The sequence below is a fragment of the Rhipicephalus sanguineus genome, chromosome 11, assembly GCF_013339695.2.
Source record: "Rhipicephalus sanguineus isolate Rsan-2018 chromosome 11, BIME_Rsan_1.4, whole genome shotgun sequence".
Taxonomy (NCBI): Eukaryota; Metazoa; Arthropoda; class Arachnida; order Ixodida; family Ixodidae; genus Rhipicephalus; species Rhipicephalus sanguineus.
In genome coordinates this window covers 72,811,637-72,826,923 of record NC_051186.1, presented here as the reverse complement: position 1 = coordinate 72,826,923, position 15,287 = coordinate 72,811,637, and positions in this window count along the sequence as shown.

Below are 15,287 nucleotides of genomic sequence, written 5' to 3'. Positions count from 1 at the left end.
TGCGACTTTGACCGTATCTATCTATCTATCTATCTATCTATCTATCTATCTATCTATCTATCTATCTATCTATCTATCTATCTATCTATCTATCTATCTATCTATCTATCTATCTATCTATCTATCTAGCCGCCTACGACTTTGTGCTCTCCTGGTCGCTTGGTTAATCGAATGTGCACCAAAATTGGTATGGCGTAACATGACTGTATGACGAACATAAATGACAAGTCATAACATGAAAATCATGACACGAATGTCATGTACAGCATGATTTACATGCTACGCTCATGGTGCGCTGGCGGCCGTTTCGCTAGCTTGATATACACCAAAATTGGTATCTTGTGACGTGACTGTGTGACGAACATAAATAGCACGAGTTAACATGAAAATCATGACACGCATGTCATGTACAGCATGACTTACGTGCCACGCTCATGGTGCGCTGGCGGCCGTTTCGCTAGCTTTATATACACCAAAATTGGTATCTTGCGACGTGACCGTGTGTCGAACATAAATAACACAAGTTATCATGAAAATCATGACACGCATGTCATGTACAGCATGACTACGTGCCATGCTCATGGGGCGCTGGCGGCCGTTTCGCTAGATTGATATGCACCGAAATTGGTATTTTGCGACGTGACCGTGTGACGAACATAAATAACACGAGTTATCATGAAAATCATGACACGCATGTCATGTACAGCATGACTTACGTGCCACGCTCATGGGGCGCTGGCGGCCGTTTCGCTAGCTTGATATACACCAATATTGGTATCTTGCGACGTGACCGGGTGACGAACATAAATAACACGAGTTATCATGAAATCATGACATGCATGTCATGTGTAGCATGACTTACGTGCCACGCTCATGGCGCGCTGGTGGCCGCTTCGCTAGCTAGATCTACCCCGGAATTAGTCTTGCGCGACGTGACTGTGTGACGAACATAAATAACACGAGTTAACATGAAAGTCATGACACACGTGTCATGTACAGCATGACTTACGTGCCACGCTCATGGTGCGCTGGCGGCCGTTTCGCTAGCTTTATATACACCAAAATTGGTATCTTGCGACGTGACCGTGTGACGAACATAAATAACACGAGTTATCATGAAAATCATGACACGCATGTCATGTACAGCATGACTTACGTGCCATGCTCATGGGGCGCTGGCGGCCGTTTCGCTAGATTGATATGCACCGAAATTGGTATCTTGCGACGTGACCGTGTGACGAACATAAATAACACGAGTTATCATGAAAATCATGACACGCATGTCATGTACAGCATGACTTACGTGCCACGCTCATGGCGCGCTGGTGGCCGTTTCGCTAGCTAGACCTACCCCGGAATTGGTCTTGCGCGACGTGACTGTGTGACGAACATAAATAACACGAGTTAACATGAAAGTCATGACACACATGTCATGTACAGCATGACTTACGTGCCACGCTCATGGTGCGCTGGCGGCCGTTTCTCTAGGTTGATCGACCCCCAAGTTGGTATTGCTCGACGTTACTGTGTGACGAACATAAATAATAGGAGTTAACATGAAAACCATGACACGCATTTTCCTCAATGACAACAAGACGTTGTATGCAGCTCTTTGCTGGCTGCTTCGCATTACATCGATTCCCACAATGCGTGGGATCTGCCGGCTTTTTTTTTTTTTTCTTCGCAGTCGTGACCGCTTTATCACCGCGGCAGCGCTCGGCCAGCAGCGTGCATTTGCACCGTCATTCAACGAAAGACGGACGCCCAAACATCGGCCACTTTCAAAGCACCCTGTCGCTTCCCCGTGGCAGCCTCGGGCGACCTCGTTCACCGGTTGCACGTTTGAGAGCAGCACTATTCGCGGCGAGATCGACCTATAGGTGGCAGCACCGTCACCCCGCTAGTGTGGATACTGGTTTCGTGTGGTGTGTGTAGAAGTGCACGGGACTTCTGTTTTCACATCGTGATTTTGTGTTCCGTACCCGCAGAAAACTCTTCGTTATCGATGGTGAGGTTTCGTTCGGTGCCACAATGCCGCACATACTGCACAGATCCAGGAATAAGCTTCCATATTTATCCCACCGACGCGGAACGTCGCCGACTGTGGCTCGTTAGGCTTCGCAACGGCAGGATGCCTTCCAAGTACGCGATGGTGTGCAGCAAGCACTTCGACGACGGTGCATTCGCGTTCGCAAACGAGAAAGAATGGTGAGTAGTCAGCGATAACTTCGCTAATGTGTGCATTTATATGCTTGTTGCCGCTGTGCACTACGAGCGTGACGACGGTCGCAGTAAGCGAACGCTCGGGGAAGCTTCCCTGTGCTTTGATTTTCCTACACTTCCGCAGGAAAATTAAGCGAGAATCAATCGAGAGAGAAGAAAATTATGGAATTTATTCTTTGTCATTCATGTACCGTCTGCGCTGTGAATGCAAAGTTTGTTCGCGCTTGGCTATGAGTCTGTTTAAACGAGAGTCCCCGAGCCCTTTTGTAGTTCGCGCATGTTCCATTGTGTTTACACGGCCGCGAGAAACAGTTTCAGTATTCCGCAGGGCAAGTACGTGCACCGAAACGCGCAAGTGTGTATGCATGATCTGGTGCATAGTAAAGGGTATCGTTTTATGAGCCCTCACACGCCACGTATGCGATGAAAATGCGCGAGCGAGTTTATCGCCACTGCTTGTCTTGATGAATATATTTTTCTCGTTCTCTTTCTTTTTTTTAAGGGTTTTCACGGAAGAGACTGAGGCCTGACGCACTTCCGACACTGAACTTGCCAAAGCCCAAATTTGACAGGCATAAGCTATCTCGCAAGTACACGGGTGTCTTCAAAAGGGTGTAAATTTGAGCTTGTTGGCTTGGCTTCATAGCAGGGAACAGCGCAGAAACACGAGACAAGAGAGGTGACAGGACTTGGCGCTGGCTAACAACATGAGCGTTTATTTCGTAAGTGCACAAATATATAGGCTTTTTGGGAGAAGGAAATAAACAAAAGAGAGAGGGGGGAAGTCAACGCATGCGTCCCAACTAGTCCATGACGGTGCTATGATCACGTGCGGAGATACTTAATTTCCTTGTCGGTTAGTGCAATCGATGGTGTGCTTACCCTTACGGAAATGTCATATGTGGCACTTATATAAATTATATGCGGCCATATATGAGTATATATGTCTGCATATGGGGCTACCGCTTACCATATATGGATGTAAATAGGGCCATATATGGCGCGAGTGGCCCATATATGGAGACAAATACAGCCATATATGGCGCGGCTGGTCCATATATAGAGTGAAATGCGCCATATATGGCACGGCCACACCATATATGTACATCAAGTAGATCCATATATGAGATTGCGCTACCATATATGGGATGAACAACGTATATACGGCACGAGTTACTAACATATATGGGGATTGTCATATAAGGCAATCCGTAAGGAAAGTGGCCTAATTGGTATCTACACCAACAGAGTATCAGTATAAACATTGTGCAATGCAATCATAAAAATAAAATAATAAGGTATATATGTACGTGTCAGTGCATGGTTCACTCGTGTATAGCTTGTACTGAGTTTTACATGAACTTTAGGTTTCCACAATAGGTGACAATTATTACGACGTCATTATTATATATACGAGATGTTTTTTACAAGGGCGCTATCCTGTCCGCACATATAATACATGCAAGCTCCCAAACCTCGCTATTCTCATTAACCAAGCCGATGTGTATAGTTGTGGTATATAAAAAACGCCATGCATGCAACTTCTATTGTTCACAGTAATGCATGGTTAAATAAAAGCTAGTTTTAATGCAGCTTTTTATCTCGCACATCAGTGGACAAACTTGCTGATAATTCGACGTTTTTGATGGCTTTATGCTGGACACTTCATTTAACGAGGTTTCTGTGCACGTTGTTTACTCACATCTGGGATCACTTTCAGTTCACATTTACCATAGTAGTATGCGCAGAGCAAATATTTGAGGCAGTATTTTCAAAAACAAAAATGAGACAGTACAACTCGCAGGCCTTATGCTTACATTAAAAATTGGTGTCGTGCTCATGTCTTGCAAAAATGCGCTTTGCGTTTCATTTGGCTGCGTATAAACTTCTTGACTGTGCAGATCGTCAACTTAATGCTCATTTGTAATGAGTACATTCAAAGAATTCATTTGATGCGAGGTTTGGAAGCGTCAGTTGAATCTCACTCGATACATAGTTAAGGGGTATACGTTAAGAAGTGTCCAATTGACGCTCACACGATGCACATTTAATTCACCAATTATTAAGCGCTCAGAATGCGGCAGTTTTATAACACCGAATTCACAAGACTTCTATTTTGTGTGCGTCATTTCTTGATCGGGATCGCTAATAACGTGCACCAATTGCCTTAAATGTTATCTTGCGAATGCATTTATCACGAAACGTTTTTGTGAATAATTAAGGGCCTTACATAAACCAGACTGGCCATTCTATTTACAGCGCTCCGTAGAGCAGCCACGTAATAAATAAAACTACATGGGGCTATATCCTTTCAACACTAACAGTGTGGCGCATATGTTTGTGAACTCTACGCGAATACGTATACATATGCGCGCACATGCATAATTACACGCTCGCACGCAGCGGCTCATGGGTACGCGGACACACCCGTTTGTTTCAATGGGGCCATATAATTTTTGCCATGGGAGTAATATCGTTGATTCAACGTTCATCTAGGGGTTGTAGGAACAGTACATTTATTATTATTATTATTATTATTATTATTATTATTATTATTATTATTATTATTATTATTATTATTATTATTATTATTAAAGCATGAGAAGTAAGATAAATATCCGGATCGAACACGTCGTGGCAGCCAGCGTACGTGAAGCAGCGAATTGCAGATTCTACGAACGCCTCCCTCAAGGTCATGCACCTGTGCCTCTCGGCAGCCCGCGGGGATAGAGCGAGCCCTATTGTCCCGAAACCCGCGTGACTAGTTAAACGCGGTGCTGCTTGCTCGCGGCGAACACAAGCGAGGACGAGCGATTCCGGTCTGAGGGGTGAGCAATTCGGCGAATGCATACTGGAAACTTCCACTGCACGCAGGAACACAGACGACCAGAAGGCACGTAGGCCCATCTACGGTTGCGATAAAGAAAATAGCACACGAAAAGTTAACTTGTAAGGTGTTAATATCGCGTTAATAATTATGAAGAGTTGAAACTTTGTTTGCCAATAAGCTTCGCAAAATTTACTGCAGCGACAACTATGTAAATTGGTGATCTCACGGACACCTTAGCGATGCATCATGATCGAGGCTGTATCCATCCGCGCCGCTGTGCTTCTTTGCTGACCGGAGCAGTATGCGCGTCTCGTGTTCGTCACTTGTGATCTCTCTTGCTCTTATTTCGTGTTCAGCGACTGCTTGATTTTGCACTGACTTCAACGCAGACCTGAGGAATTTACTTCTCTGCATGTGGTGCAATTGTGGATGCAGAGGCCAAGTGTGTTTTTGTGGAGAGGCCGTTGGTTTGACCATCGTCAACTTTTGGTGCGCAAAAATGGACGCCTAAGCTTGCGTGCAAGTTTCCCTCGCATCTTCCTTTCTGGAAAAGCTGTACGGATAAGTGTGGTCGTCTTAAGTTGTGATTAAGTTCCTCTGGATTTACTGGCTCTGTACATCACAGCCTCTGCTAAATTTTAAGGTAAGTTTATCGTTTTTCACTGCCTTCTTACGCTGTACTCAAAATTATGAAAACTCACAAAGCGTAGTGCATTGCATATTTTGATTAGTATATGACTGCATAATAATTGGGGTTACGTGATTAAGCCGTCGTATTCTAGCTATTTTATTTTCACACACCATTTTGTTTTGTTTTTTCCTAATTTCTTCCAGACATGACTCCCCCAATTTATCGGAAGCAAGCGCTGTACCAACTAAACTATGGCTTTCGTGTTATTGTAGTTTTCGTAAAAATAAAGAAACATAAATATATCTGGATATTTTTTTTCTTTGACATTTGACGAGAGAACACCAAAAGTCAATTACAACTTACGCAATTCACAAATGAAAACCATTTGGCAATCCGCATCCCCAAGTATGTGTCATGACATTTATGTGCCCGGTCTTAATTGTCAGTTCTCGCCCAGCTTTTACCTTGTTTTTAGAATTACGCTTGTCTTGAAGATAAGTGCACCGGCTAAAACTTCTTGCGAGGGCAATTCTAGAAGACGGTTGTACAGTACTCACGGATTGAAACGGACAATTTAGGACCCAATTAACGCACATACTTTCATCTCCACCGTCTTCAGTTCGGGTCATATCGGCGTAATTTCGAGTCGAACGCGTAGACCAGAGCAACATTATATGTAGAGACCAGATTAGTCGTGATATGATGTGGTTATCTCGAGCGGTTGCGCATACAAAGTCGTTATACTAAAAATGTGATGTCGCCTTTGAATCCGTGGCCACTGTACGTAATTTTGTACAAGTCGACAAATTAAGCCGACGATCGCTTAGGGCTTGCAACTGATTAAAATATAATGTTTTAGTCGCTGTATCAAAAGCAGCAAAGTTTTGAAAACACAATTTTTTAGCGTCTGGTTTTCAAGAAATGTCACTTCATTTTTTCCACTATACTTGCACATCACAAGCTTGCATACCAGCCGCTATTGGTCGAAATCCATAAAGGTTAAATATCATGTCCCCTAAATCATTCAATGCACACGCAGTCCACATGGTCAGTGGCAAGTAGATAATTTAATTTCTCTCGCAAAAGAATCCAATTGACACGCAAAAATATTCTCAATAAAAACACGGTGGACAATGTGTTTATGAAACTGAATAGTAAAAATACGTTCTTTGTGCGCAAAACGTTTCAGAAAATACAGATAGGACAGAACGCACTCCTATCTGTCTTTTCTGAAACGTTTTGCGCACAAAGAACGTATTTTCCCTTTTAGAATGCAGTACCAACCAGCCCAAGTAGCCACCCTGTTGAAACTGAATGGAATATGTCGATAAGCACTCAATTTAAACACAATGTATCTTTTCGTGAAAAGTTGATGTAGCCTGAATGAAATCACTAAAAGAAAGAAGAGAGCAACTTATTTGCATGCTTTTAGCTACATGGGCACAGAATGCTTCGATCGTGCATGTTAAAGAATATAACTGATCTGAATCTTAGCTGCCTTGCCAAACTGTTGTTGTGCAGTGAATGTCTCCATACATTAAAAAACTTGACTAACAGTCATGTGCTGACCCCAAACAGTAATAAACAGCAAAATGACAGTTTTAGCAATAAAGCTTTGAGGATAACTGTAATTTTTCTTGGCAGGGCAGTGAAACAGCTCCCATCCCTCGCGTTGAAAACACGCCTGCTACTGCAGACCATTGGGTGGCATCAATAATCAGGGAGCATTAATTTTAGCTGTAGAATGATTTCTGCAGCTTTAATTTATGCCGTCCTCACAAGCGGAATTCATAGTAGCAGTCATCCATATATGGCTATATATAAAAGTACCCATATAAAGCCATATATGGCTTGCATTTATATATAGGCCTCATCCATATATGGGTATATCAGGAATTGGGCATATCAGGCCATATATGGCCATATATGGCACATATCAGGAATTGGGCATATCTAGCCATATATGGCTCTATATGGCACATATATGGCGAATATTCATATATGGGCCTGATATGCCCAATTCCTGATGTGGCCATATATGGGAATTTTTATATATGTCCATATATAGGATTTTTGTAAGGGTACACATGATGGTCCAATGGAATGAATTGCGAGTGCTTCATAGATTTCGCGGGCACGGCTATCACGCTCATGTTGTTAGCCAACGCTAAGTCCTGTCACCTCTCTTGTCTCGTGTTTCTGCGCTGTTCCCTGCTATGACGGGTGTCTTCTTATACATTTCGCCACAAGTTATACATTTCGTCAGCCAGTTGGCGCGCGTGACGGTGCAAGTTGTAGCGAGTGCGGGCCAAGAAACCACCGTCAACTTATCGGCCTACCGCCGCAACGGAGCCGCCGAGTCGCGGCCGCAGCTGATTTTGTTCGCTCGAACCGGCTGAGGGCAGCATTCACGAGGCGCGTGAACGCGCTAGTCACGTGGTTCTTTTTGTATTTCGCGGGCTTTCTTTGCAGCTTGGAAAAAATGGTATACGTGAGACTTTCTTTATCGCAAATAATAGAATTGGGGCTTCTGAAGACGCTCTCGAACTTTGCAAGCCGCATTTCTTGCCTACAGTCAATATTTAGCGATTTAATTAAATAGTCATAATTAATGAATTAGTTAATTAGCAAACAAAAAATTGTCTGTAGTGCGCAAGGTGACTGTCAGTATTTGCAAGTGATTTCCACTCGCCTGCTTCTAATATTGTATTTTTAAACCCTTGGCTAAAGATAGCTGGGACACCATATATATATATATATATATATATATATATATATATATATATATATATATATATATATATATATATATATATATATATATATATATATATATATGGGTATAACACGACAGAGGCGTTGTCAACCGTGATATAAATATTTATTTTCCAACAGCTTCGAGAGGGGTCCTCCCTTCGTCAAGGGATGAGTTAAACTGACGCCGAAGTTCTAACTTGTGTGTTGCTGCGTCGCTCTCACCTTCAAGTCATTTCAGAGAGAGTGGGGGAGATAGATTAGAGAAATAAAAGAAGATGGAAGAGGACGACGAAATCAGAAAAAAAACGAGGGAATAAAAGAAACAGAGAACTGTGTATGACCTAAGGTAAACTTCGACGTGAGTTTAACTCATCTCCTGACGAAGGGAGGACCCCTCCCGAAACTGTTGGGAAATAAATATTGATATCACTGTTGACAACGCCTGCGTTGTGTTATATCCTTTACTGAAAAAGAACTGGCCGATTGGACCATTAATCTACACTTATAGATATACATACATATGTATATATACAAAGTGAACTGGACATTGTGATCCAAAAGGCACTTTGCAAGGGCTATGCAGTTGTTTACAGTGGTAAAAAATTCTGCCATGGCTGTTTGTGATGTGTGAGCCTCCTTATAGCGCCCGCACGTTGCAGAGTTCAGCTGGCGTGACTCTTGGTGCATAACTGCGTAATTGCAATGTGTGAACAAGTGTAGCTGCACAATTAACTCCTCGAGAGATGACTGGCTGTTTGTGCTACATCAGCTCCTGATGATAATTATTAGTAGCCCAACGTTTTCTAATAATAATAAAGCATTCGAGAACGCTAGTTGTCAGCATTCACTTCTTTAAGCACCACCAGGCGCTCTTTAAGGCCTGTAAAGTACTTCGCGCGAGACATACATCATGGCACTACGGAGACGTTCTTGTTCGTAACTACAAAGTACAAACGGTACCCGGGGAGCAATATTCTCTCATCATGCCATCAAGATCCGGTGATCCATGACTATACTGAACACAATTTGCACGGATTTTTTTTTTACTGCAAGCAATGACAATTCTGAGGTTCTTTTGCACAAACAGTGTGACTCAGGCGTTGTGAGGACGCTTTTGTATCGAGATTGCAATTATACGAAACACTTAACGAAAATTCAGGAGCCAAGGTCCGAGTCAATAAATCATCAATTTTACTGTGTTTTGCACCAGTCGACACATAATCCGAGCAAGTCCAGCAATCTGGGACATCGACTGCTGCGGCAAAAGTCGATCCTAAGGCGAAGCTCTCGGCGTAACTTCAAGGGGAGCATTCTTTAAAAATGTAGTACTAAGCAGTGCGTCATGTTTTGCGAATCGCAGTTGAGTCACTTCATCTGACAGCGCCCTAATGCTGTACATCGCGATTAGTTTTAATCCGAGACACTTTTGAGCATCCATTGAAAATACATGGGGTGATTTAAAGAAAGTAGCTTGTAGTGCAACGATCATTTATTCGCTAATTGCACTCTAGTGGAATGTACTCTAGGACGACGGTTCTAGGTGTTTGCATTTTGGTGGGATTACGCCGGCAGCACTTTTTTTCTGAAACGCTTTCCTTAACTTGCACAGCGGCAAAGCAGCCCTGGAGGGGTAAAAAAGTCGCCTGTCACTAAATGGATGAGAAAGTTCACGTCGATCACGTAAAAACTCAGGAAAAGTGTTCAGATGTGATTAACAGTAGCAACTTCGCGTATAGAGATTGAGCAATAGTAATAAGTAATAACAATGAAACCGACAATTTATTTCGAACTTATGGGGGCAAGCTGTCAGTGTAGAAGCACATGTATACAGTCGAACCCGCCTATATCGAACTCATAGAAAAACGGGAATTAGTTCGGTACATCGGATAATTTGGTATCCAACTTTACAACTTTTATAAAATAATTGCATTTTCGATGCGAATTTTCGCTGGGCAAGTGGCTTCACGGCACTGTTTCACGGTAATGTAGAAAACACTTCTTCACGGCAATACAATGTTTTCTTTTTTAATTCTGTATCGCTCCGCGGTTTGTAGTCGGGCATTCTGGGTAATATGTACGGGTCGGTATTACGCGCGAATTTTGAATCTTCCAGCTTTGTGCGCCACGTGGTGTGAAAATCGGTGAGCTAAAACCGATGTTCGGAAATGCTGGGCATGGCTACCACAATTCCCGGAATGTTACGCACAGTGCAGACCTCGGAAAACTGGACGTCCGGTATCCCGATGAGGCCGGATGGCACAATCATTTTTTTCCTTGTTATGCGGCCACAATCAATGCCAAGTGAATCACTTTATTTTCAGATGCGGATCACCTCTAGCTGGCAATTTCCTGCAGATGACAAGCTGAAATCATAGCCGTAACGCGGCTTAACTCCGCGCCGTTCCTGTGAAAGCTAATAAAACCACTGCTCTCTTCGCACTCCCCCCCGCTCTTTATTTTTTTTTTGTTGGTTCATCTGATCGGTTGTTCCATCTGATAGGCGCTTCAAGGTGCTATCAAGTACATCCTTCAGCAGCCACCTAATCGATGGGCCATCTTTTGGAACTCCAGGTCAGCCTTACAAACACTACGGTTTGCTTTACGGCACGGATTACACGAACAATCCGTGTACGAGATAAGGCACGACTACCACCAATCACTCGATGAAGAACATGATATTATATTTCGATGGTTGCCGAGTCATTGCGGAATTGTCGGCAATGACCGCGTGGATGAAGCTGCACGATCGGCTCATGACCAAGACCTGCGGACACCCATACCACTCTTGAGAACGGACGCCGCGTGGCGACTACAATCACTTGTACGCCGTATCACTGTTCTACAATAGAACAGGCCGGGTTTTTCTAACGCACGCCTGTATTCGATTGACCCAAATATGCAACTTCGTTTGCCATCCGCATGTGGTTGGGCGTGGCATTTACGACTGCGTTTTCGTGTCTCATTGGAATGGCCAGCAGTGCGGCATGCTACATTTGCGCCTGCGAGGAGACGCTTGAACACATTCTATGCCACTGGCCATCATACCAGGCTCAACGACGTAGTATGGAAGTCAAGCTCCGTCACCCAGACTCAAGACCACTGACAGAAAAGAAGATCTTGGGACCTTGGCCTACGGTCTCGCATATGCGCAAGGCCACGAAAGCCCTCTTGTGCTTCTTGAGGACCACCGGACTTCACGAGCGCCTGTGAAGTAACAGCGCGAATTCGTGTTGTGTAGTTTCAAACTGTTAATTCATCCCTTTCTTACTCTTCTTCTTTCTTCTTTACCCTTTCTTTTCTATTATTTCCCCTTCCCCCACCCCAAGTGCAGAGTAGCCAACCGAGCCAAAGCTTGGTTAACCTCCCTTCGTTTCCTCTTCGTATCTCTCTCTCTCCTGATCGTCTCCATAGGTTGTAAATTGCCATACTTCACATAGCAGAGGATCAGTGCATGGAGAACATGATTCACTGGTCATGACATGAATAACGCAAGATAGCTGTCGCGCACGTCATGAAACCCTTTCTCTCAGTCACGTGTGGCACATACCCGCATACCAGAGTTCATGTTATGCGGGTATGTGCGACAGGTGATACAGAGTCTCAATCAACACAGTAACCGTGAACATACACAGCGAGAAATGTGATAATAATAAGAATTGCTGAAGTTTTACATCCTGAAATTAAGATATCATTATAAGAGACGCCGTAGTAGAGGGCTCTAGAAATGTTCACCATTGTTCCAGTGGTCTTTAGCCAGTGTTTAACCAGTGTTCACCAGTGTTCTTTAACGTTCTCTGACACCGCACATTACACATGCCTTTATCATTTCGCCTCCATCGAAATGCAACCGCTGCGGCCGGGATCGAATCCGCCACCTTTGGCTCAGCAGCCGAGCACCGTAACCGCTACACCGCCACGGCGGACGCAAAGAATGTACGGATCTGAAGACAGAACACGCAAAAACCGGGGTCAATGGTTCCTACAATAAATCTGCCGAAGAGATCATTACGGTAACTTCAAGGTTGATTTAACGAAACCCAACAACGCCTGTTTCTTACACTGCAGGAAAGACAGCTTGGATGCGAACAGGGGATCACAAGACCTTGTTGCCAGGTCCAGGACAGGAGGCATCATAGACCATTTCTTTGTAAGAAGTATCCACTATTTCCACCAGCTGTACTATACCTTGCACTTCACTACACTCAGACCCCTCGTAGCCGCGATCACGAACACATTAGATAACAAGTCCTGTCCAGCTGCTGGTCTGTTGATGATGCCGTCATGATGCTGGTCGTTGTGTTCAGCTAGGATGTGCTTCGTTGGTCCGTGTATGGTCATGGCGTCTTGTTGAGTACTTCGTTGATGACGTGCGCCTGATTAAGTGGCTGCTAGGTCTTCATCCTGTCGACTTGTATGAGACTAGATGTGGACTACATGTGGTAGACGTGTTGTGGCTCTGACGCCATACTTTTATTCCATTCACGCGCTCTTCTTCCTCGTTCACTTCTACCAGCCATCCCTGCAACTGCTTACGTCACACACACACACACACACACACACCACACACACACACACACACACACACACACACACACACACACACACACACACACACACACACACACACACACACACACACACACACACACACACACACACACACACACACACACACACACACACACACACATATATATATATATATATATCGACGTGCGAAGTAAAGGCACTTGCAGGTTTTTTTTGCAGTGCGAAGGATAGCGCGCTCGTGCTACTGTAATGTTTAACGCCATCGCTGCTTTCAAGTCTTACGCACTGTTTTGTCTGCACGGACACATGCCGTCAACAAATGCATATTGCATGTCGCAAAAATCTCATAGATCCGTAGTTGAAGTATCAAAAATGGCTTTATTTATTTCTATGTTTTGCAGTCGTCCCTAAATTGCATAGTTCCTTTATTGAAGTATCAAAAATGGCTTTATTTATTTCTATGTTTTGCAGTCGTCCCTAAATTGCATAGTTCCTTTATTTTTAGCAGGTTATTCGTGTTGTCTTTCACACTTCTTCGCTGCTTGTTCAGCGTTGTGTCCGCCCGCAAGCAGGTTGTAATACACATAATCTGAAAGTAAAAAAAAACGTTCGGGCTCACACAATAATACTTTGTACTCCAAATCAAATCAAAAGTATGCCATAAATATTTATGTTTTGTGGTGTAGCTTTGAAGTCCATCTATATTCAAACATCAGAAGGGTTCTCCAATCGAGAGTATAACCACACTAACGAATCTACTTAACGCAGAACTACAAGATATGTTGTCGGTGCATTCGAGTGACACGGAATTCTAATGATTTAAACTAAAATTCACAATCAGCGATCACAAATTTGCGCTATCCCTGAATAAAGCAACTTGTTGTTCGGTTAAATTGGTTCTGACATCGATGGCACGCTTCTCAACATCTAAGTGTATAAATTCCTCGTGTATCGAGCAGCTTCCCGAAAACAAATAGTTGTCCATCACTATCAATATATAAACCAGAAAGCGAATGAAAACAGATAGTCTCCGCCATAAATGCTGCTCATCATAATTTTATTGTTTTGCAGTTTGCTCAAATCCCAAAATACTCGGGCCATTTTAATTCGAGCAACGGAAAGGAAAAATAACATGCGAATAGGATATCGAAGGTATTCAGTCTGGTGGTTTAGGACAGAGAACTACTGTACAATCTATACAAAGTGTATAATCTCGAAAGAAATGTTGCTGCGTTATCAAATATATCGACACTCTCGACGGATTTTTGCCTTCGTCGTCGGCGTCGCCATCATGTTCCGTATAAAGTCCTAGTCGATAGCATCCTCCCGCACGTAGTATGATCTATCTACGGGTAAAAGCGCGTGATCGGGGGCGACGAACGAGGCTGAAAGGGATATCAAACGAACCGGTCCATCTTCGTCGCTAGGAGACGCATACGATAACATTCCGGCGTGTGTTAGGCAAGCCATCGAATGCTGCTCAGGCAGAGACAAAAGGCCCCGCCCATCTTGATCGATCATGAAGGGGTGTGGGGTTGAGGGGGTGTCGTTTGAGCAACAATAGTGAACTTTGAATGCAAAGGTGCGGTCGCTATCGGGAGCTGGCACGCGTGCTATCTCAGGAGGGTTTTGGAATGACAATATTTGGAGACCCGTCTACACCATGATGGTGTTTGTTAGAGCAGCGAAAAGCCCTAAAGAAGAATACGCATGCGTTAGGAGCTCCAATAAATCTTCTTTTTCTTCATTGTTATGAATCTCTAACCTTTTGGCCTTGGTCGGCCTGGTCCCAGAAAACTCACTCACTCACTCACTCACTCACTCACTCACTCACTCACTCACTCACTCACTCACTCACTCACTCACTCACTCACTCACTCACTCTTTGAAGGGTGACTCTTTGACACAATAATAAAGTGGCGAGAAGCAGGTGATATCTAAAGAGGTTCCGTCGCTGGCTTCCAGTAATGCTTACCACCATTATCACACATCGCAGTAATCGTTTTTTTTGATCTTCTGTGAACAACGCCCCCACCGCGCTCCTCTTGCGATTGCTCACCATTATGACATGACAAAGGAAGCAGTATGCACACCAAAACCTAATAATAACGCAATATAGTAAGCAAGCATCACGTGCACTCGGCCTACGGTTAGCCGGCACACGATAGAAGGAAAGGGGGGCGAGAGCAGGTGAATGCAGTAGGCTGTGAGCGATGAGAAGCTGTCAAGTGCATCTCTGCCTCGTCAGGGTGGGCCACCTCCTGCCAGGGTTGCGATTGATCGATTAACGGTGCTCTGTTAACCGATTAATAGATT